Raw genomic sequence first — 24,317 nt, forward strand, 5'->3', positions numbered from 1 at the left:
TATTAAAATGAGAGACAGTGAAGTCCCAAAGTGCTGTACTTGTTCAGGTCTATGCGTTCCGTTGCTAACTTCATTCTCCCCACCTGCCACCCTCACGTGGTAGGACAATCCCAACACCTCCTCCCCAGTGCCTGCCCAGTGAGCAGTGAGGCTCTTCCTGGAATGAGAACCCCCTGCCTGGTGCTACCCTAAGTGAGGACATGATATCTGGAGCTGCTGCAGCCACCCTGAGGCTGTGAGGAATAGGTCTAGAGAATTTCAGAGATACCTGCCTAGTCCTCTGACGTCATGAACCACTGAACCCAAACCAGCAATTACCAATCTCCAGGAGGCTTACAGGTGGCTCATGAGAAAAATAAGCCCTTATTTCAGCAGTTCTCAAAGCATGTTCTGCAGAACGCTGGGTGACACAGGATCCTCTCAGATGACTTGCAGGTCGAAACTGTTTTCACGGTAACACTAAGACAGTAGCTGCCTTCCTTGGGGTGTTGACCTTTGCCCTGAAGGTGCACGAGGAACAGTGGAAAAGCTGACACAACTGGAACCAAGCCGGGGACACCACATGCACTCGGTGGTCAGCACATTCCTTGCTTCTCTGCGATCATGGTGGAAAGTCCAGCTTTACTTACTGTTCATGATGAGCCCGTAGGAGTTAGTAATATTGCCCGTTCTTCAGAAAAGCCTAATGGGGGACCTGCAAGTTGCTTCTCAGCGAGACGCGAGACAGCAGTGACCCACAGAATGGGCAGGCTCCCATTCCCCAACAGAACACCGCACGGGCAGCAGAGGTCATCCATGGAACCGCATCATGAAATCACAGCTGCCTTCAGTCCAGAGCGAGGTTTAGGACCCAGGTCTTAAGCTAACAGACATTTGTAGGGGGAGGGTGTGCATGAGAGTGTATCAACCATGAGTTTCTGATGCGTGACATTAGGCCTCGCTGACCTGCAGAGACAGCCCCCTGCCCAGGGCTAGCGACTGCTTAGAGAGGGAAGGACAGCCTGGGTGCAAACCAACGGATCCAGGCCCACGTGCCAGGCACCTCCTTCATGTGTGCTCCTCCCTGTCCACCTGGGGTGACCCCACCCCAGACAATGGGGACAGCCCCTGCCTGATGAACTTGGGGACGTTAGCGCCCCACGTCCCACTGCATCCATCCTATTTCAATAGCGTGAAACCTACTGCTATTCCACAGCAAAACCATCTGCAAAACCAGCACTTCACACAAGGGCAAATTTGGGGAAACAAGGAGCCACACAAGAATTCTGCATGGGTGCGATGGGGTCTCCATGGACCCACACAGCTTTGGATCCTGAAACACTTTTCCTCCTTACTCATGTGCCTGGAGGGTAACCCAGAATTACACAACTTTTGAGAACCTCATTGTTCTGTCATTTTGTCAGGGTGTTTGCCTGTGTCCCCTCCTTCCCCATCCCCAGGTACTTGATTCAGAGGCTCCATAAACTCCTAAGCGCCAGCCAGACTAGAGGGTCCCCCTGGCCCCCAGGGCACAGAGTCAGGCCCACACTCCTTTCTCTTTCGCAAAAAGTGTTATATTCTTTTACCGTCTCTGGTGCTTGTTGCTGTGAGTCCCTTCTGGGACAGAATGGGCGGGTGGGGTGACTGAGGTGTGCCACTGGTGACCTGGCTGAGCCTCCAGCGCTGGCAGGGAGCACTGACCTCGGTCCCACACGCACCTGGAACCAGCTTGGAGGCCTCGAGTGAAAGCATCTGGACACTGAGAAGACCGGAACACTACTGGGCCCGCTCATCCTTTTAGCCATGCCCAGCCCAAAGCAACTGCACCTGGCAGCCTGGGGTGGAACCCACCTTCACGGAACATTGCTTCCAAGCCCTAATTAATGAGGCCACAGACAAAGGCAAGTGTGTTCTATGCAAAGCCTTGTCAGCCTGAAATGCCTCCCAGACATCTGGTCCGGTGGCCCATAGATGCATGGCTCCTGCTACTTTCTCTGGCCGCTGTGGGTTTGTTCTCTCATACCTTACCCGTGGGTGAGCTTCTCGTAAAATGAGAAATCCCGAAAACCACACAAAACGAATGTGCAGCTCCCTGAGCTCCCTTAGGACAAACAGCTCTGCAAGCCCACCCAGGTCCCTGAGCAGAGTGGCTTTGCCCCCACAGCCCAGGGGTGCCCTCCAGCCTCGGGACATGCCAACCTGCTGGCCCCGGGGGCTGCTTGCTGGGTGGGGGCTCCCTTCCAGCCCCCTAGTGTGGGCCAGGCCCCTGGGGTGCCCAGGGTCCTTCTCCCCACCGTCCACACGAGAAGGGATGAGGCAAGTCCCTGCAGGAACAGACGTGATTTCAGGCCTCAGTGCAAGCACGCGGCTGGGCACACTCAGAGAGGGCGGTTCTTGGGGTGCGGTGAGGAAAAGGGGGGCCATGGCCCCTGGAGGGGTGGATGGCCTCACAACGGACACTGGAAGGACAATGGCTACAAACCCGAAAATACATGCATACAACTTGCTCTGCCCTAACTCATGTGAGAACGGGAGTCACTGTGGGTCGTATCCAGGCCTGACCCGGGGCTCTGCCGGGCTCCCGCCTGCTGGGGCCAGGCCTGATGTCGGGAGGCGCCCCATTTTCCCCTCCTTCCAAGCCTCCCATTGAGAGGATCCGCCTGAACACTTCTTTATCCCCAATTACAGCTGTTAAAAACTGCTCCTGGGTTTCCTTTTTAAAGAGAAATGGCGTGCATCTGCCTCAGACTTCACCCATGGAGCCTGCAGGTGCGACAAGCGTGGGCCAGAGGCTGTGTCACCGTCAGACAGTGGCCCCTATGTGTCACTGCCGGCAGCCAGGGCTGCTGACTTGCTCACTTCAAGCTGCTTCTAGCCTAGTCCCCAGTCCCCCTGAGCAGCCCAGACAGGACCCCAAGAAAACCAGGGAATGCAGGTCAAAGGGAAAACCCACCTCTCTTCCAGAAAGCAGTACTGGACCTTCTCCCTCCCACTGGGTCTCCCGTGTCTCTTCTCGGATCTGCTCCCCACACAGGCTCACGCACACACACACGCGCACACACACACTTGCCCGCAATCCCTCTGCTCTGAGAAAGCGCATTGCGAGTAGTGTCTGCGAGGGGAAGGGCCTCCTTGTCAGGATAAAAAGCATGAAAACCCAGGAATGGCTGCCTGTGTGCTGCCAAATGAAACACGCAATTTCGTGAGCTCAACTGACAAGCAGCGGACGCTTTTGGGTTCAGAAAACTAAGGAGCTGGACTTCCGGTGGTGTGGGGGCCAGACCACAGGTGAGGCCTGGCGGGCACATGGCTGAGGCACCTCCACCAGGTCCTGGGGGGACAGCCAGGCACCAGCCAAATCTCGGCATGGGCACGGCCTCACTAGGGAGGAGGGCCCACCTTGGCCAAGGGTGCCCAACAGCCTCAACCCACTTTATTTCCTGTGCAACTGAACACTGCTGGAAGGAGAACGGCACCCCACAGGGGACACACCAGGGTCCCAGTCCCCACCCTGCTTCATCTGCAGATACCTCCTGGAGATCGTGATTGGGCCAGGGCTGGGGAACCCTTGGCCTGGACTTCCTGTCATCAGAAAGTAGACATGTTCTGGAAGGTTCTGTGGTGCCTCTCCTGACCCTCAGGTCAAACCCACACTTCTCAACTCTTAGACCCAAACAAGGGACTGAGACTTGTCTGTGCCACCAGACATTGTGTGTACCATGCAAACTTCAACGTGTGTCTCTAAACACATAAATCCTCTCACACCATTCAACTGCTATGCCACCCGCACACCTAATAAAACTGAAGCCTTCGAACAGCAAGCCGTGTTCAGACCTCCCAATGGTTAAAAAACAAACATCATCTTACATGTGTTTTGCTCAGATCAGGATCTACAGAAGAGTCACCCTTACAAATATGGTCAGTCCCTTAAGTCTGTTTCAATCTATATAAGTTCCATCCCTGGGTCACCCCACTCCTGTCCACACTATCTATTTATGGTCCACACTATTTATGGAAGCCAGTTGACTGCCTTCTGGTGGTAACACCAAGTTTATTCTTCTGCCCTGGTTTCCAGAAAAGGTTGCTTTGAACTAGAGGGTGACTTTGGTAGGACAATTCCCTAGGTGATGCCACAGTTTTCCTACCTCACCTCTGCTGACACGGATGGATCTGTCGGTGTGGACGGTGTGGACACCCCATCCCCCATATAGAGGTCTCCACCAGACCTTCCCTGACTGGTCTTAGCATCTACCAGGGACTCCCATCTCGACCCACTGCTTCATCGTGTTGAAAAATGGCAATTTCTTACTTCCATCCCCAATTTTGGCTTCAGGTGCCAGAATTATCCTGTAAAAATGTCTATCCTTTCTCCACAGTGGTTACCCTGAGGTGCAGTTCGTGCAGAAAAAGCTGGATCAATACATGATTCTTACCAGTTTTCACAGTGAGCTGGTGCCTAGCAACCCAGGAAGACCACCAGTGCATTTTATCAAGTATCATAACAAATGGGTAGATTTTTATAAATTTCGTGTATTCTGATCCACTGTAGTCATTTTTCTCTCTAGTGCTCAAATTATCACTTCCTTGACCGCTAGGACTCCTTTCAAGTTGACACCTGTGTGTCCTTTTTAAGTGAGCCTTGTGGTCTTTGTTCTCGGGCAAAAAGGAGGGCCCAGTTCATCAGTTCACTGTGTGCGTTTCCTGCCCAAGATGCAGAAGCAGACATTTCTCCAGAGTCCGCCCTTCCCGGGGGGTGCCTGTGAGCGCACTGGGGGAGAGGGACTGGCCACTGCAGGGCTATGCTGCTCTGCGGTCATGGACACAGCCAGGGGTACGGATGTTGTGAAAAGAGAAAAATAAATCCTAAATTCATGCTGATATTCCTAATTTTATACTTGTATCTGTCGTCTTCGCATAATAAAGTTTTATTCCAAATAATTCAAAATGACTGACATTATACTTGAAAATATAATAGCTTCAAATTAACAATGACAATATTGCTACTTAAAAGAAGTCACCCGAACACAGTTTAAGAGGTCCTTGTGGTTCTTTTTCCTTAGGACCCATCCCACTGGGGATCAAAATATTGTTTTCAAGAAATAAGACCTTTAAAAATCTTTTACTTCTTCAAAAAATGTTCCCAACCAGGGCACCTGGGTGGCTCAGTCAGTTAAGCATCCGACTTCAGCTCAGGTCATGATCTTGCTGTTCCCGAGTTAGAGCCCTGAGTCGGGCTCTGTGACAACAGGTCGGCACCTGGAATCTGCTTCAGATTCTGTGTCTCTCTCTGTCCCTCCCTTCCTCATGCTCTGTCTCTCTCTCAAAGAAAAATAAACATTAAAAAAAATTTTTTTAAGTGTTCCACCCAACTAAAATGAAAACCTTGCAATGTTCTTACTCATTTCTTTGGCTCTCCGACACCTTCCTTCAACTGTCAGGTGGCATGTGCTCATCGTTGGGGAGCAGAGGTGCTGGGGCCCACCTGGGATGCTCGTCCCTCTGTTTACAGCCAGCGGGGAAAGAGACAGGCCCCGAGACCCCTGCTCACCTGCTCCAGGAGCATCTGAGCCTGGCGGGACAGACACAGGGCCTGTCTCCCATCGTCCTCAGGGATAGCTGCACAAAAACTACAGAGGACCCATTCCCCAAAGGTCCAACAAAATCACCGTGGCTTGCCTTCCTGGTTTTATTTCTGCACACAGATCATGGGTTATTCATTCGGTTTCTCTAGTGGCTATAAGTTTATTCGGATTTCCTATTTTATTCGGTGAGTTTTGATTATTTTTCTAGAAAACTGTTCATTTTGTCTAAGGGCTTCACTCAGAGGCATCCATCATAATCTTATCTCGTAACTCTAAAAATATCAACTCTGTCCATAATCAGGTATTTTAAAAACTGTTTGTGGCTTCTCCCTTCTCACATGAGTCCTCCCTCGCTCCAGCTGTGTGGCTTGGCGTCTCCATCCGTCTCTCTACTTCCCTCGGGTTTACCTTCTTGTCCATTTATCGATTTTCAATCATTATTCTTTCTTTCATAGATGGATTTAAGGCCACATAAACTCCCACTGAACGTCCATTGAAATAGTTTTTTAAGATCATCCCATAAATTTTGACAGGCAATTTTTCTTAAATTCAAAATACACTGTAATTTTTATTATGGATTCTTCTACTCGTTTGATATTTAGAAAGATGGTTTTACTATCCAATGTTGGTGCTTTTGTTACAGATTTCTAATTTCATCATGCTGTGCTCAGAGCAAGGGATCTGTATGACACAGCCCGTGGTGAGGTCTGCTAGGGTTTATCTGCAAGCCTCCCACCTGGCTGGTGTGTGTAACGGCACCAAGTATGCTTGGAAAACAAGGATACTTTACCCCTTCTGGTGCAGGGATCTAAGCTCTCCTACTGTTATGATTCAGACCTTCTCTGCCGGTATTCATTTCTGTGTCACAAATCTACCAGTTACTCACAGAAGCACATCTCATTTTCCTGCTGTGATAGCTGTTTGTCAACCTCCTTATAATCCCGTGTACCCTCTTTGATGTACTGTGAGCACGTGTGTGGTTTCTGCACACAAGATGATTGTGCATCCTTCACAGACTCCTCCTTTGTGTCATCAAGTAACAGTCATGATTTCATTCATTGTTTTATCCTTGTTGATGCGTTTCACCTTCAGGAATGCTGATGTTCACACAGCTGTATCATCCTTTTCTGGGGAGCAATGGCCTGTTTTATCCTGTTAGTTTAAATCCCTTTTTCGTGACATTCGTTTTTCTGGGAGTCTGTTTTGCAAACAGAAAGGAACCTCTTACCTGGACTTCTTACGCCAGCCTTAGGACCTTTCACTTCTGAACAATGGGTTCAGCCTCCTTGCATGCATTCTGATCACCACAAACCAAGATTTATTTCCACTGTCTTCACTGTGCTACCTACAGTCTGCCACTTACTGACGTTCACCAGTGGTTACAAGTATTTAGAATAGGAAATACACTTATTCCTGCTTTTCTGAAAATATTCTCTTCTCCCTCCTTCTCGAATAATCTGGGCAGGTAAGTGGTCTGCTTTTCCTTGCCTTCCAGCTTTCAGTCTTCTGTTTTGATGGCTCTGCTGCAGGTTTATCGATCTGTTTACCTGCCTGGGTCTGATTGTGCTTCATCAGCCTAAGGCCCAGGTCTCCTGAAGCCTGGAGATTTCTGAGCCACTGACTGAGAAACTGGCCATGCACCTACACCCTTCACACTCTTCTTTCAGAACCACTGAGGGACATGTCCTGTGTTCCTTCTCCAGGCCCCCACCCCCACCCCCACCCCAGACATCTCAGACCTGCCGTCCAGTTCACTCTCTCCCCCAGATGTCTGCTCTACTAACAATTTCACTGGACACTTATTTCTGTGACTGGATCTTCCACATCCAGAATCCTATTTCTTTAGTTCAAATCTGCCCGCTGTTTCTTCAGAGTGTCTTACTCTACCAAATCGTTTAAACCTACTTTTTTTTTTTTTATGTTTTATTTATTTCTAGGAGAGAGAGAGACAGCGTGAGCAGGGGAGGGTCCGAGAGAGAGGGAGTCACAGACCGAAAGAGGCTCCAGGCTCTGAGCTGGCAGTCAGCACAGAGCCCGACGCGGGGCTCAAACCCACGAACCGCGAGATCATGACCCAAGCGAAAGTCGGACGCTTAACCGACTAAGCCACCCAGGCGCCCCTCGTTTAAACCTACTTTAACAAACTGCTTAGAGCAGTGGCTTATGCTAGCCTTTAGTGAACATGAGCAATGACCATGATGATTATTTTATGGTCTCATTCGGACTGTTTCTGTTCCAATTTCTCCTCTTTCTGGCACATGCCGACTCTCCCCCAGGCTACAGCCTGTCTTGGCAAGTTTCAGGGTAAGGCTGTTGCTCTGGGGAGTCCCAGGGGGCCGTGTGTGGAGTTAGACCTGTCACGGCTCTCTTTTCTCTGGGGCTAGTGCTCCAGACGTTCCCACGCCGATGCCAGCTTTCCACTAACTCCTCCTCATGCCACACTGCAGTGTAAAGCTTGGGTACAACACCCAATGGGTCACCTATGTCTTCAGGCCCAGGGAGGACACTATAGTGAATCTGGGTCAGGGTGGTGCCATCTCAGCTGTTGTCCCCCGGCTCTTCATGTGGACCCATGGGCTCCACTCAGTGAGTGGGGCTGCAGCCTCTGTCTTCCCCGGGTCCCCTTGCAGATCTTTTAAAAATGGAGACACAGTTCATAGACCATAAAGTCCACCCCGTAGAAGTGCAATTGTGTGGGCTGGTTGTGCAACCATGACCATTGTGTCCTTTCATTTGTCTCCAGGGTCCCCAAGGAATCCCAGACCTACAACATCTCACCAAGCTCCCAGTCTCTATGGCTCTGCTGGTTCCAAGCCATTCCAGAAATGGAAGCACAGGACATGTGGCCCTAGGTCTGGCTTCTCTCACACTGTGCAACATTTCAGGGTTCATCCCCATGGCAGCCGGTACCCCTATGTCATTCCTCTTGTGGCTGTGCACCAGTCACTGTGTAGAGGGACCACACTGCTCGTGCATCAGCTAACAGACACGGGGGCTGGCCTGCTTCCCGGCGCCTGTGAATACACTCTGACCGTGACTGTATGGACTCGCGTATAGACCCATGTTTCACTTCTGCTGGGCTGATGCCTGTCAGGGCAGGATGCTGGGTCTCACAGGGACTCCTTTGCAGCAGCCCCGCATCCTGGGAGTGGTGGATGAGGCTCGCCACCTCCACATCCACACCAACTCTTGTGTCGTTTTTAGCCATGCCATTGTGGCATGTGTGAAGTGAATGTGAAGCAAGTATGAATATGCTGTATTGTGTAAGTTCCCCTCTCTCATCACCACAGCACAATGTGAGCATGGTGCCAAGGACACACAGTCACAACCTGTCATCACACATGTGGCTGCATGTCCCTTGGGGCTGTGGCACGAGAGCTGCATCCATGGAGGTGAGTGACAAACCACGTCCTGCCAGTGTGACCTTGGGTAAGTTACCTCTTGGCTCTCTGCATCAGTTTCTACATATGTGAAAGGGAGAAAGTAACGTCTACTGAGAAGATTTCATGAGAAAATATGTAACGTGTCTAGAAAAGTATCTGGCGAATAGTAAGATATTCTGTTTTCTTTTTCTTATAACTTTGATATTATCAGGCTCCCATGAGTGACAGTGACTCCATTTGTCACAGCAGAGAACACAGTGATCCAGCCAAGTGCCCCATTACCCAGCGACACCCCTGTAAGGCTGGGTGCAGGTCCAGGGGAGGCCCTCATACGTGTGCTTGACCTCTGGTTGTGGCGTTCCAGGTTCTGACTGCTGACTGTGAGGCCCAGGGATGCACACTCATCCCACAGCATTCCCAGGGCCTGAGGCTGGCAGGCAGGGGCTGCCCAGAAAATACGCTCAGGGGAAGGGCCTTTCCATAGCCCCGTCCTCAGGCTCTGGCCTCCTCCTATGAGGCTGTGCCCTCCAGGTAGAGGCTGTTTGTCCTCCAGACCTGGTGACTGGTTTCTAAGCAGTCATGTGCTCACTAATTAATGTCGTTGGTGAGCTGGTGTCCGTCTTGGTGACTGTGCAGTTCTACTCCACAGAGGCTCACCCACCCAGCTCCAGTGGTCCCGATGTCCTGGTGGACTGGAGGCCCAGCCTCCCCACCCTCTTCCACAGGCTGTTTTGGCCTGCAAGAGTCTCACTCAACAGGCCTGACTGCGGCCCCTCCTCTACACACCCGGCCATCCCCAGGACGGCAGCCACCCCTGCAGCTGGTTAGAAATACTGCAACAGACCCGCCGAATCCAAACCTGCACGTCAGCCTCCAGGAGCATCGCATGCACCACCCCTAGCATCCAGCCAACAAATCCAGAGCCCCCTGGGCGCACATACTCTGTCTCAACAAAGGCCTAGATGGGAACAATCCGTTCTCTGGGTGCCTGGTCCCAAGCCGTGTATCTCAGCCTGCACCCTGTCCTCCTCCTCACCAGCCTGCTCTCCTTCCGTGTTCTCACCCCCCAGTCCTCAGAGGCAGGCCCCCACTGCACGTGCACACACATACTCACCCGGGCACACTTACCCACACATGCTCACACACTCATGCATTCACCTGCTGGTGCACATGCACATGAACACATATGCACGCACACTTAAACACATAGCTGCACACCTCTTGCACACACGTATGCTCACATGAGCACCCACACTTGTCCTCAATCTCTGGGACTGGCAGAGAACAGGAAAAAATAGGATTGATTCTAACATGCGTCAACTGTACAACCTGGGGGTAAAGGACACCATCCTCTCCTCATGGAGAGATCAGGAGTCTTCAGCCTGTCTGTTCGAGCTTGTTTTGTAAATCTGTACATAAGACACAGTAACGAGGGTCAGCTGCACGGACAGTGATAGACATCAGGTTACAATGGCAGGCAGGTGTGAGCACATGCAGAGGCCAGAAACCAACCCCTGAACTGCCCTTCAGAGGCAGGTCCCCAACTGGACAGACCCTTGACCTCATGTGTGCACTTCTTCATCGGCAAGAGGCAGCCCCCGACTTCCCACCATTTGTCTCTCTAAACCATGAACACAGGGCACACGCTCACAGCTGGGGAAGCAGAGGGCATGAGGGCAGCAGCTGATACCCTTGAGGTCAGTCCCTTATGGTGGACACTCCCTGAGGCCCAAGTCCTGTGAGGACCCCGCCACTGTCACCTTGCCCTGAAGGCAGACATCCTGGGGGGCGGGTTTAGCACGACTGCCACAGGTAGGCCCTGGGAAAACCAAGGCTTCCCAGGGCACTCGCACACTGCTCAGACCCAAACACAGCTAGGTCAGGGGCTGAACAGCATGGATGGGATGCCATTTCCCCCCGGCTTGTACTGATGTTTGATCTGGGTCTAATGCTGTGCCTGACAGAGCCACAGAGCCCCTCTCCATGAGTCCCCTTCCACGTGGACGTGGGAAGTCAGAGGGAAGTCAGGTACAGGTAGTAAGAGGATCATTCTTCACTGTAGGGCTGGGGCCCTGGGAGCCTGGCCTCGGGTGGTCTCGGGGCTCAAGGTTGCTGGGGTGCAGCCAGTGGGCAGGTGAGGGTGGCCCTGAGCTGGCCCACTACCCAGGCGTTGAGAATGTGCTGCCTCTGCTGCAGGCTGCGGCCAGAACCGTCCCTCGGTGCTGTGTCTGCTGGGGTGGCTGCTGGCTCATAGGCAGAAATGGGGGGCCTCATAGCTCACAGAACAAGGACCTTTCACGCCTGAACCAAAGCCCCTGAAAAAGTCTTGCTGAACCCAAAGGGAGAAATGGGAAGGAGACAGATGCCTGCCTTTTTAAGGCGTGGAGTTGACCACCCACGCCAGCGAGTACGTGACGCCCACCTGTGCGACTCCAAACAGCAATGAGACAGACGACCGCCAATTACTGCCAGGGCCTCACCCTCACAGGCCACCACAGCCACTCTGAGCCGCACACCACAAGGACAGTAATGACAGAACAAAGGAAGAACATTCATCAGCTTCATGCAGGGGCCCAGAAGTCAGCGTGGCCGCTGTACCTGGCACGCCCCACTCATCACAGAAGGTTCGGGGCAGAGCCCTTTAACAGGGGCTCGGAGCAAGACCTTCCCTATGGGTCTGGATCTCCTACAAGACATTCTGGGGGTCCATGGCCACCTGGGAGTCACCATGAGATTCTATGAGGGGCACATGACAAAGGCGGGTACACACGGCACCCAAGTGCATCCTCACCCAGGCAAGCAGCAGTGACAACGCCTCTGCAGGCTGAGGTCCACATCAAGTGTGGCCTCTTCCAGGTTCACGGACGATGTCCTCTGTCCCCACATGGTGGGTGAGCAAGGGTGCTCCCTGGGGAGACTTATAAAGACACTAATCCTTCGGGAGCTCCAGCCTCTAGAGCTAACCCCCCACCGGCCACACAGATCAGTGTCCATGACCTGGGGCAGATGCACAAGGCCTGCTTCTCTCCGGGAACTTACTTTGTCCAGGGCTGGTGAGACATCTGTGCCAGGAAAGGGGAGACTATAAACTCGGGGACACCGGCCACGTCCCTGTCCCTCATACGGCGTCCCCCCCACCTGAAACCCAGGGAGGACCATTGGCTCAGGGTCACCAGCCACGTCTGTCCCTCACACAGCATTCCTCAGCCTGAAACCCAAGGGAGACTGTCGGCTCGGGGACACCGGCCACGTCCCTGTCCCTCACAAGTGTTCCCCTGCCCGAAACCCAAGGCCAGGGCCGCCGGCGGGTCAGGGCTGAACTCTCCCTCGCTTGAAAGGCACTCTGGGCTGGACTCCCGCAAGAGACCACTGGCAGGTGACCCGTGGTGACAGTGCCCGAGGCCCCGGCCCCTCCACCGCGGTCTCCCCCAAGCCCGGGCACCACGCTGGTCTCTCCAGGGCCGTGGCCAAACCACTTTCACATGAGACAGATACTCACTCAGAAACGCACAGCCACGTCCGGCGTTTTCACAGCAACCTCTGAGCTGCCGCATCTCTAGGGACTCCTTCCGGGACGGGTGGCAAAGGCGGACTTTAAACGGCGGCGTCGCTGTCCCCGNGAGGTGAGGGGGACTCCGGGCCCAGCGCCGGGGTGGACAGCGGGTGCTCGAGCGGGTCCCCCTCGGCTGCTCTTCCTGCCGGGTTTTCTGCTTCCCGCGCGCCGCCCGGCACGACGCCCCCAGCACCCCGGGCAGCCCGCCTCTCCCGCAGCCTCCCCCAACCCCCTGGCTCCGCGGCTGTCACCCTGAAATGGGAAACCGTCACGTGTCAGGACACCGTCCCCATCCCAGTCCTGCAACAGCTTCACCAAGGTGCGGTTCACACGTGCATCGCACGATCGCCCATTTTGAGCGAACGTCCCTTCCCTGACCTCACAGAGCCGCACGACCGTCCCTGGGATCTAACTGGAGACCCTTCCCGCACCCCGAAACTGCCGCGCCCACCGCAGGTGCTCTGCCTTCCCGGCTCCGCCCCGCGGCCCAGAGTCCGCGCTGCGTCCTCAAGCCCTTACGCTTAACCGGAATCACCGGCGGCCTCCCGCCTGCTCCCCTGTTTCTGTATCTCTGAGGCCCCTCCACCTGCGGCCGGCAGTCCCTGAGCAGGGCTCCACCCCAGACAGGCGTGCTGCCCCCTGCACACTGGCTGCCAGGAAGCTGCCCCACGTCCACCCTGGGGCTACTGTAAATGCACTACCAGTACTGGTTCACGGGTTTTCCATAGACGGTTCAGTCCGCACATGTACGCCCCTAGGAACTAGGACTCGGGTTAGCCTTGTGACTTTTTAGGAAATGGTGACATTGTCTTCCCCATGTTCAACACGTCACTGCCTGTCCTGAGCAGGAGAGCCATCCCAAGGGGTGGAAGTGGCAGCCCGGCTCTCTTCTGTCTTTCCCCAGGAACTGAGGACGCTGAGAACCTCTTTCCCATGCTCATACACTTTCTTTAGAGCAGCATCTACTCAACTCCTTTCCATCTTTACTTGGGTCTTCTTGTTAGCATTCCTACTAGATCCTTTATCAACATGATCTGCCAACATGTAGTTTCTCTCATTCAGTGGCTTCTGAGACAATTTTTTGGCTTTGGTGACATCTAATGTGTCAGCCTTGCCTTTTATAGATTTGCTTTTGGGAGTCGTATAGGGAAAAGTCTCTGCCAACCCAGGGTCATGAAGACTCTTAGGATTTCTTCAGAGTTTCACTCTTACCTTTGGGTTTATCCATGGTGCATTCTGAGTATTTGTATAAAGAGCCAAACTTCATCTTTTTGCACGAGGATATCAAATTCTTCCAGCCTCATGTACTGAAAGGGCAGTTTTCTCCCCAGTGAGCTACCTTGGTGCCTCTGAGGAAAACCAACTGACCATGAATGTTAGGTGCTGATTTCAGGATTCTCATTTGTTCCACTGAGACCAATCTAGACAGATCCTTATACCACTACCACACTGTCTTCACTATAGTATTTATAGGAAGTTCTGAAATCAAGAACTTCTCCAATGTTTTTATTTTTCAACATTCCTTTGGCTATTGGGGGTCTTTTGTATGTCCATAAAAATTTTAGGATCAGCTTGTTAATTTCTGCAACAAAGCCTGCAGGGATTCTCAGAACCACCTCCATATTAACAAACAATAATGAGTCTTCCGATCCATGAACATGAAACTCCTTGTGTTTGTAGTCTTCAGTGTACAATCTCACTGTTATTAAATTTATTCACAAGCACTTTACTATTTTTGATGCTGTTGCAGATAGAATTTCATTTCAGAAATTTCACTAGTATATATAGAAATGTGGTTGACTTCTGTATATAGATGTAGGTTGCCACCTTGCTGAATTCATTAGTTCTAAACATTTTTTGTGTGTATCCTTTTAAGATTTTTCACACAGAATCATGTCATCTGCAATAAAAACAGCTTTTTCTTCTTTTTCTCCCTAGATGCTTATTATTTTGTTCTCACTTGACTCCAGTACAACGTTGAGTAGAAAGGAGGAGCATGGATGCCCTTGACATTCCTGATCCTAGGAGAAAGACAGTCCTCCCATCATTAGGTACGATGTTAGCTGTACATTTTTTTCTAAGATTTTTTTTTTAAATAAATCTCTATGCCCACCATGAGGTTTGAACTCACAACACTGAAACCAAGATTCACACGCTCAAGGGACTGAGCCAGCTAGCGCCTCAGCTATAGATTTCTTATGGAGGCCCTTCATCAGGTTGAGAAAATTCCCTCCTATCCCACATTTTATGTTTTTATTGTGAATGGGTATTACATTTTGTCAAATGTTTTTTCCCAACCTGTTGAGCTGGTTTGTGCCTTCTGTCCTTCCACCTGTTAATGCGGTGGCATAAATACATTTGGTTTCTCATATTAAACCTCACTTGGTCATATACCTTAACCTCATTCTATACAGGGACACCTCGTTTTATAGCTCTTCACAAATACTGCTTTTTTTTTAAGATCGAAGGTTTGTGGCAACCCTGCATGAAAGGTCTATCGGCATTTTCAACAGCATCTACTCACTTCTAATCTGTGTATCACATTTTGGTAATTCTCACAATGTTTCAACCTTCATTATTTTATTTGTTATGGCTATCTGGGATCAGTGATTAGAACTCCCTGAAAACCTGAGATAATGGTTAGCATTTTTAGCAGTATTTTTTATTTAAGGTATGTACCTATTTTTAGATATAATGCTATTACACAGTTAACAGACTATAGTGTAAAAACTTTTTTATGTACTGGGAAACAAAAAAATTCATTTGATTCACTTTATTGTAATACTGGCTTCACCAGGGTGGTCTGGAAAGAAACCTGCAGTATCTCAAGATGTGCCTGTGTGTCACTGGATTTGAGGAAGTTTCTATATCTATACTCAGAATTCATGTAAGGATACTGGTCCACAGTATTCTCATTAGGTTTTCGTCTGGCCATAGTATCAGGGTAATAGGGGCCTCAGAGCACACAGCTACTAAGTATTCCCCTCCTCTATTTTCTGAATCTGTGAAAAGATGGGCATGATTTCTTCTGTCAGTATCTGGTGGGATTCACCAGCGAAGCATCTGGCCCTTGGCTTTGTTTCAATTTGTTAAAGGCCTACTAGAACCTTCTACTAGAACCTTCCATTTCTTCATGACTACATCTCGGTAGCTTGTGTCTAAGATTTTTCCATCTCACTTGACTTGTTCAGTGTGTTGGCATGAAGTTGTACACAGCATTTCCTTACAACCCTAACTTCTGTAAGGTTGTTGGTAATGTCCCCTCTTTCGTTCTTGATAATGGTAATTTGTGTCTTCTCTGTCATTGTAGCTCAGTGCCAAACTTGTGGATCTTTTTGAAGACCCAACTATTGGTTTTGTTGATTCTTCTGGATTGTTTTTGTTTCCTATTTCACTGATTTCCATACTAATCTATTCTTTCCCTGTTTCCTTTGGACTTATATTGCTCCTTTTTCTAGTTTTTTTTTTTTTTTTTAAGGTAGAATCTTAGACTATTGATTTAAAATCTCTTTTAATAGCATTATTTGCAGCTATAAATTCCTAAGCACAGTATAGCTCCATCTCATAGGTTTTGAGGTACCATGTTGTGACTAATGCTTACTAGGAAGTAATAATCAATTTACAAACACTTATTTGATAATCACTTGTTACAGTTTTTGCTACAAACTCCCAGAAAAATAACAAAGAATTTAATATAAAACATAAGTTGTTACTTAACTAATTCAACTCTGTATCACATATACTGGAAAGTCACATGAAGCATATTACAATCTTTCTCTGCATACAGTTAAGGAAGCAGGCTGCTGTGAGCTCTCCATGAGAGTAAACATGGATGCATGTGGTACTAAGCCATTGCACACACACCCCGAAGTCATAACTGGGAGGTCTGTGGGTCAAGTTCCAGCTTCTTAAGGACAAACATGAATTCTGTGAAACACACACATAAGGTGGTTACTCACAGAAATCCAGGTATACGTGACAAATGGACTGTGATAAATACTGTTTTTTGTTCCTTTAATAAAGCAGTTGTTTCTTATACTAAATAATACATATCTTCCAAAGTTATAAAGCAACATCAATCAATTTTCCAGAGTTATGTTAACACAGGATGGATGCAAGAGCATCCACAGGTAAACATCATTCTGGTGCGGGGTTCCTTCTGTCCGGCCCTTCAGGTTTTCTTCCTGTGTTGCTCTAAAACTCAGCGGTTAGGATGGAGCCATCAACATCATCAGGGTGCCAATGCCGGAGGGTCGTTCTCCATCCAGAAGTCTTTCCTAAAGGCCAACAGTAGACCAGGGCCACCTGGCTGAGGTCACAGGGGAACCCACAGCCTGGCTCGTGGACAGCTTAACACAGGAATGCCATGAGCTGATAATCTGAGCAACCATGGAGAGCATTTGCAACTTGAACCATTTCCAGAGTTCCAATGTCCTTTAAGAATAAGATTCTTGTAGTGATGTAAAACGTAATCTGGAGGTTTAAAACAGAGGAAGAGTCAGGTTGCAGTCATTAGAGACGTAAAAGCATTGCCTCATCATCCCAGAGATACAGCTCTGCAAATATTAAAAAACCAAACCCATGACTTTTAAGTGGCCCTGAGACCCATGATGGCAAGTCTCAAATGTTAGTGTGCATCAAATTATTCTGGGTTTCAGGAGTTTTATTACGCTGCAGTTTCCTGGGCCCCAATGTCTGTGTGCGTGAAGCCCAGGGATCTGCATGTTCACTATTCCTCCCTCACCCAGATCTCACAAGATCCCGAGGGTGATCCTCACACTGTGATCGGGAACACTGGTCCCAGGTAGGTTAACATCTCCTTGCTGATCATTTTTAACGACCATCCACTTCTAACGACTAACAAAATCTATGTACAGTAAATTCCTAGATCTTGGCTCTTGAACCTGTCTGCCCCAGGAGTCCACAGTTAAAGCACCATGTCAGACACTAAGGAAAAAGCACACAAAAGCCACTTTTCAGAGAAAGAGGTAGCAACTAAGTTTTCTGGAAAGGCTTATTCGGGCTTGTGATGACCATTTTAGTCGCCTTCATAAGAAGTGTGTTCAGTGCTGACAGCATGAGGGGGATAAGGATATGAAGACCGAGGGCCACCTATGCAAGGAGAGTCCCATCCACCGGCATGTTGCTGCCTCACGTGGTGCTGCTCAGACGCCGGCTCCAACATGCAACCTGGGGCCCATCACCACTCTCTCTGCCCTGGTCACAGTGCATGGCGATGAGGTGCCTGGCCTCCCAGGAACCACTCAGAAAGAAGCCCACGTTACACGACAGAAGTACTACTCCCAAGGGCCACAGTGAGCCCCGCCTGCACACACCGATGTTCTGCAGCAACAGGCACAGATGGCCACGGCCTGAAGCTATGAATCCAGCACGATAACTTGGGACTCAGACTTGGTGCTTCTATGAAGCCCTTTCCTGTGGGCCCCGACCGCCCACAGCAAGGGTGTCACGGGAGCATATCTACACAACATCTCTACACACAGGAAGCAGTTCTCTGACTGCCTTCCCTCTGCCAAGTGGCCTGAGGGGAGGCTGGGCGGCCAGGGAAGGTGGATCTCCCACCTTCTGTCTCTGTGCCCCAAAGACCACTGGCAGCCTGGGCCGTGCCTCAGACATCACAAGAGGCAGTGCTGGGCAGCAGCACCAGCACTCAAGTGGCCCGGGACGCCCACCACAATGTTACGAGAATGCTGGCTGGTGGCCAGACCCCCTGCAAGAGAATGGGACAGCAGGGGCGCTTCCCAATCCAACGCAGTCTTGGCTGAGCACCCAGCCAAACGGAGCAGGGAGCACTAAGGATGGGACCTCAGGGGAGCCTGGGAAGCACATGTTCCGAGAATTTGTTCAACACTCACAGGTGCCCCAGTGCTGCATAAACGACTTTCCTTCTTCCAGCAAAGTTCCATCTACATTCCTTTGGGAGGATTTTCTTCTCAAATCACTCGAACCCAGAACTGTTTCAAAAGGATACTCTATAACTATATAGAGTTCACTTCCCAGTGAACTAGGTCTTAACCCATCTGAAAATATCCAAGACACAAGATTCTTAAAATCTTGCCCTTAAACATCATAAAATACAAATAAATCAAGTGCAAAATTGTATTAACATGATTCTTTAAAAATATCCCTAAAAAAGGCATGACAATTTTACTTTATTTGCAGACTGTATTTTCACAAATTGCAAAGGAATTCTGGCACTATGTTTAGTCATAAAAGGAACTTCATTTTCTTAGAATAATTAACAACTAGTCTCAGAACAAAGCAGATGATTATAATGAACTCTCAAATCAATTTCAAAAACTTTCTAATTTCTACTTCCACTTCAGGGCTAAACTGGCATGTAAACTATTAAGTAAAACCTAGGATTCTTTCCACAGTATCAGGAAAACATCAAAGTGCCTTGGTTTTCAAAAGTCCCATTTTCTTTCTTCAAAACATTTAAATGTTTTTGAAATCCACCAAATCAAACAATATACCATCAGAAGAGGAAGGCTGGTCTTTTTTCCAAAGGAGGTGGAAGTAACACCACGGAGCCCTGCTAACTCAGCAGCTGCTATCAGGATGGACGTCCAGCAGAAATCACACAACACAGCTCTTCCCCCCCATGGCCAGCTCGATGCAGCAACTATGTAAACCACTAATAAACAGGAAAACACAAAGACACACACTTTTAGGATGTCCTGAATAATGTAGACATGGAAAACTAGGAGAGAATGGTTCGGACTTTTCTGATGGTAAAAGGGAAACAACAGGACAGCTCTTTGGCATCCACACTGAAGCTGCAGGGGTGTGTACGTGCCCTGAGAGGTGGCCGGCAGAAGGCCCGGGCCTCAGCCCTGCTCCAGCGGCCCTGGTGGACTCCGTGCTCTGAACACTCTCTCGCTCAGCTACTGGGCAGCTGGAAATGGTGCAAACCCAGAACTCGCAACAATCTATGCTTTGTGTTGTGTCCCAAGCCGCTCTCTGCTTATGCAGAGAGTAAGATGCCCCAGCAATGGCCAGAGGATGGGAGCTCCCTCAGGAGCACGGAGCAGCGGGGAGGACACTGGTTAGTAACAAATGCGGTCATGGCCCCAGGCTCCTCGGCCAGTGCCCTGACGTAATGGGATGTGAGGCAGCTCACTGACCAGGTGAGCAGCAGATAGCCTGATGCAGGGATCCTCAGGGCAGGCCTTGACCATTGTGCACACAGCACCATCACTTACTGATAAGGCATTTTTGCAAACACTAATCTTCTTTCCTAAGTGCTTTAAAGAAACAGGAAATTGTAGTATTATTCTGGATAAACAAATGAGAAGTTTGGAGGTTAAAATAAATCGTATTGGGAGAGACGCTGGGGCTCAGAGACATTTTCAAACAGAAAAAAAGAGACCAGACCCCAAACCCTGCCAGGCTGGTCTCCTGGGGCCTTGTGAACTTGTCCCGCAAAGTCCAGCGGCCACTGTGCCGTTTCCTCCAGTCCCCCAATCACAACACTGTGTCACCAGACACACTGGAGCATCTTAATCACAGACCGGTGACCACAAGGTCAGTTTTGGTCAATGTCCCTAGGGGGTCACAGCTCTGGGGTAGCGGCACACCATACCCACATCATCCAGAAGAATAGCCATCTTCCACAGCACCGCTTAAAAATGCACAACTAAAGAATGGGCACTTTTGAGGACTAAAATACACCTGTTTTGTTCCTTACACAATTGTTGGCGTATGTCCACATTTACAAAACAGACTAGAGAAAACGTACGTTTTTACCACTATCTGAACAGCATTAAAGCTCAATTAGGTCAGAACTAACTTGTTTCTTCTAAGTTGTGATAAAGACTTACAGGGCTGCAACATTTGAAACTCCCCTCTTAAGAAGTTCAATTAAACCCTCTCTTCCAGTTACGATGGAGACCGGAAGTCTAGAACATTCCGGTATCTGTTTCCTCAGGACAAGAATGTCCTTTTGGAGCCCACAGCCCCCACCCTCCCTGCACTGCACAGAAGAGATGCACCAGCCTCCAGTCTCTCCTTTGAGAATCTGGCTGTTTCTTTGGGGCACACATTAAAGCGAAGTAAGAATCTGTGGCACTTTAAGCAAAGCAGCTGGCTTCACTTAGGAAGCGTGTGGGGACCAATGTTAACTATCCACACTAGAAACTTCATGATGGAGATCAAACACTAAGGTGAATTTTAACACCTGCAAATTTTTCTTCCCCTAGAAACCTAATCAACTTTTAAAGGCTCCAATTTGGGAGGTGGGGGGCAATTTCAGATTATAGTAGAAAGGAGAAGAAAAGTGGAAATGGAATTCATGGTGCATCAAGGCCACCTCCAGGTGGATGAGGCAAGGATCACCCCCCTCCCCCACCCCTGCACAGCACAGCTACTCTTCCCAGGACATCGCTGGCCTTTTCTTTCTTTCTTTTTTTTTTAATGTTTTATTTATTTCTAGGAGACAGAGAGAGAGACAGCGTGAGCAGGGGAGGGTCAGAGAGAGAGGGAGTCACAGACTGAAACAGGCTCCAGGCTCTGAGCTGGCAGTCAGCACAGAGCCCGACGCGGGGCTCGAACCCACAAACCATGAGATCATGACCTAAGCGAAAGTCGGACACTTAACCGACTAAGCCACCCAGGCGCCCCATCGCTGGCCTTTTCTAAAGAACACAGCTTCCCTGTGTGGCCACAGGAGGCTCTGAGAGAAGACCTGCTTGCTACATTACAACCGACCAGGCCACCAGTGGACGATGAACCTCCACACCACGTTTCTCGAAAGCAGGAAGGAGGCAGTGTGGTGTGCAGGACCCCCACGACAATGTTGAGAACAAAGGCAAGACTCACATGCACACTTTTATTCACAAAGGTCAGGGTCACAGTCTACTTCTCAGTATGATCCAACGAAAACTGTAGAACACCCCGCTAATACCTCAACAGTGCTTTATGACAACAACGTGTGGGGATGCTGGGAGATGCCAGTGTTCCAGGAAAAGGACCGAGAACCTCCCGGCTGACATCACAGGATCCACAAAGTATGAACGGAAGTCAACAAAGGACAACAAACACAGCAAGGCCTGAGAGACAAAGCCATCTGTGTAAGACAGGCCCTGCACAGCTCGGTGTGTCCCCTCCACGTCAAGCTCCGGTCTGCACTGCACTGGACACAGACGTGTCTTCAGGGCTCTCCCTGCTCACACCTGAGAGCAAGGGAAGGGGCGAGCTGATGTGCCTGAGTGCACTGGGGGAGGGGCTGTCACACCTACAACTCTTGTGATTTCCCACCTTCCAGGGCTTGAGATTTACCTGTCCCTTTTATACCGAAAAGAACATTAGTGTCACTTTGAAAACAATCAGTGTGTCAAAAATAATGCCCTGCCAGGGCACCTGGGTGGCTCAGTTGAGCATCTGACTCTTGATTTTGGCTCAGGTCATGATCCCAGGATCGTGAGATCGAGGCTCTGTGCTGAGCATGGTGCCCACTTGGGACTCCCTCTCTCCCTCTTCCCCACTCACTCTCTACATAAAAAAGTAATAATAATAAAAAATAATGCCCTACCAATAATATTTCTTTTCCTAGTTAACAGTCAGAAAGCCCACCTAAATTTGAATATGGAGCTGTGGGCTGCAGTGTGTCCCCTGAACCACCTGCTGGAGCCCTAACCACCAGGACCTCAGCATAGGACTGCATTAAATGAGTTTATATGGGAGGGACCTGACCCAGGGTAACCAGTGTCCTTATAAGCAGAGGAGGTCAGGACAGATACACACGGAGAGACAACCCCGTGAGGTCATCAGGGGATGACGGTGTCCACATGCCAGGACACAGGCCTCAGGAGAAGCCAGCCCCACCCATGATTGCATCCCAGACTTCCAGCCTCCAGCATGAGGACAGTGTCTGCGGTTTAAGTGCCCCTGCTCCGTCTGGTGTCTGTTGCAGCCACCAGAGCCAACGAACATACAAGCATGCAGTGTCCTCACAAACACTCCCTCAGGGGCCCACCACATGCGTGATGACTCAGGGCATGACCCTTTTAAAAGTAGACAATGGCTAAGTAAAACAGAGAGAGGGCCAGTGAGGACATAACACACATCGGGATCCTTGGGAACGTGAGTCAAGCAAAGGGACCCCCGATAACAGGGGTCAGTCTCCCCTCGAGCTGCAGGACGATGCAGAACGTGGGCTCCATCCCCTCTGATCTTTCAGTCCCTAACACCTGCTCCCCTGTAGGGCTCTTCTGAAGATGACACAAACCCAGGGCTTCAAACCACAGGACCTTAGCCCTACAGGATGACCCAAAGCCATGTCTGATAAAATAAGGTCCCCAGTACATGGCACAGAGTCCCCAGCAAAGAACCACCTCCAGGGACAGAGCCGCTCTCTGCATCTCCCTGGCGGGGACGCCCAGCACCTGTCACACATATGTCTACACACACACACACTCCTGGACAGAAGCTACCACATGGTTCACACACCCTTCAGGAACAAACTCAAGGCAAAGCTCTAAAGCCACTTTTGCGGTGTACACACAGAAGTCCATTCCGAGTATGAACTTCAACCTGGACCTACCAACACTTGTGGGAGGCCTGCACCCACCTTGTTCACATCATACCTGCTGCAGCGGTTCCAACACACACAGCTTTGAAGTTATGTGCAGGTCTGATCCGGTGAAGGGCTCCGGGTAGTTCACGCACGGCTTCGAGCTGTGCTCCCGGAGGACCCAAGTCTGGAGCACAGTCTGAAGGTGACGGAGGAGGGAGGTAAGAGGCGGCAGGATGCACCCACATTGCCGTCGGCAGCCTACTCACCCGATGGGAACAGCCAGCGCAAAAACGAAACGCGAGCCAGGGCCCGCACTCCAGTGTCACCGCCGCCTGGACTGGCAAGGATCAACACGCCACCTGGTCCACGTCCTCGCGTAAAAACTAAGCAGAAAGAATGCAAGGTCATTTCTATGCAAAATGATGTGCGGAGTCACTAAGCTGGAGAGCTCCACAGCCAGTAAGAGGGCAGACAGAACCCATCTGAGAAAGTCCGCAGAAATAACTCAAAGACTCACCCAATTCTCTGAGACACAGCAGCCTAAGATCTTACAAATACATGACAGAGGACACACCAATTACTGTAAAAATTAGGCATGAGGCTATGTACTGTGGACGTAAGAAGTCCACCTTTTACAAAAATATGAACGTAATGACATGTTTAAAAATCTTTGAAATATAAAATATTTCTACAACCTTGTGAGGGAAATTTAGATCTCTTCAGCATAATTCGAAAATAAGCAAACACTTTCTGCCCTCAACTTAGGAAGGAAGGTTACAAAACTAGCCACAGAGATGGCTGGGGTCCCTGCACCGAGGCCGGCAATCCCCCTGGACGAGATATGCAGCCTCATCGACACCAGAGAGACAAGGTGCGCCACCCCCTCCCCTACATCAGGAGTCCCACGTGGTGATGGCCAAGGGCTTCAGAGCATCTGCCAAGCTTTACTCACCGCCAGCACTGTGGCCCTGCCGAGAATGGTCAAACAGCCAGGCCCACCTATGATTCTCCAAGCCGTGCAGACCCACTCGCTGGCCTATCGACAGTGGCCAGCTACCACCAACCTTCCAATGAAGACTTGCTGTCATTTTTAGGGAAAACGCATCCTGAGCCGCATGTGCGGTTGCACAAGGGCTGATGTTCAGCAGGATGAGGACATGAGATCAGGACTCTAGAGGGCAGGCGGGTGCCTCCACCCAGCCCGGGGTGGGGGTGGGGGGCGTTCCTGTGGCCACTCTGGCTGCAAAAAGGCAACCTGTCCCACCCAGACCTTAATCACATGG

General features: G+C 50.2%; 1 protein-coding gene across 1 annotated transcript in view; it reads right to left on the reverse strand.

The window, feature by feature from the left end:
* Positions 1-15,991: 15,991 nt before the first annotated feature.
* Positions 15,992-24,317, reverse strand: part of SPIN1 (spindlin 1) — a 45,101-nt gene continuing 36,775 nt past the window's right edge. Inside the window, exons 6-7 of the transcript XR_013332835.1 lie at positions 23,301-23,417; positions 15,992-16,970 (exon numbers count right to left, since the gene is read on the reverse strand). The gene's annotated coding sequence lies outside the window, so the exon portion shown is untranslated. The remainder of the gene's footprint in view (positions 16,971-23,300; positions 23,418-24,317) is intronic.

The sequence above is a fragment of the Crocuta crocuta genome, unplaced genomic scaffold (assembly GCF_008692635.1).
Source record: "Crocuta crocuta isolate KB4526 unplaced genomic scaffold, BGI_CrCroc_1.0 scaffold1300, whole genome shotgun sequence".
NCBI lineage: Eukaryota > Metazoa > Chordata > Mammalia > Carnivora > Hyaenidae > Crocuta > Crocuta crocuta.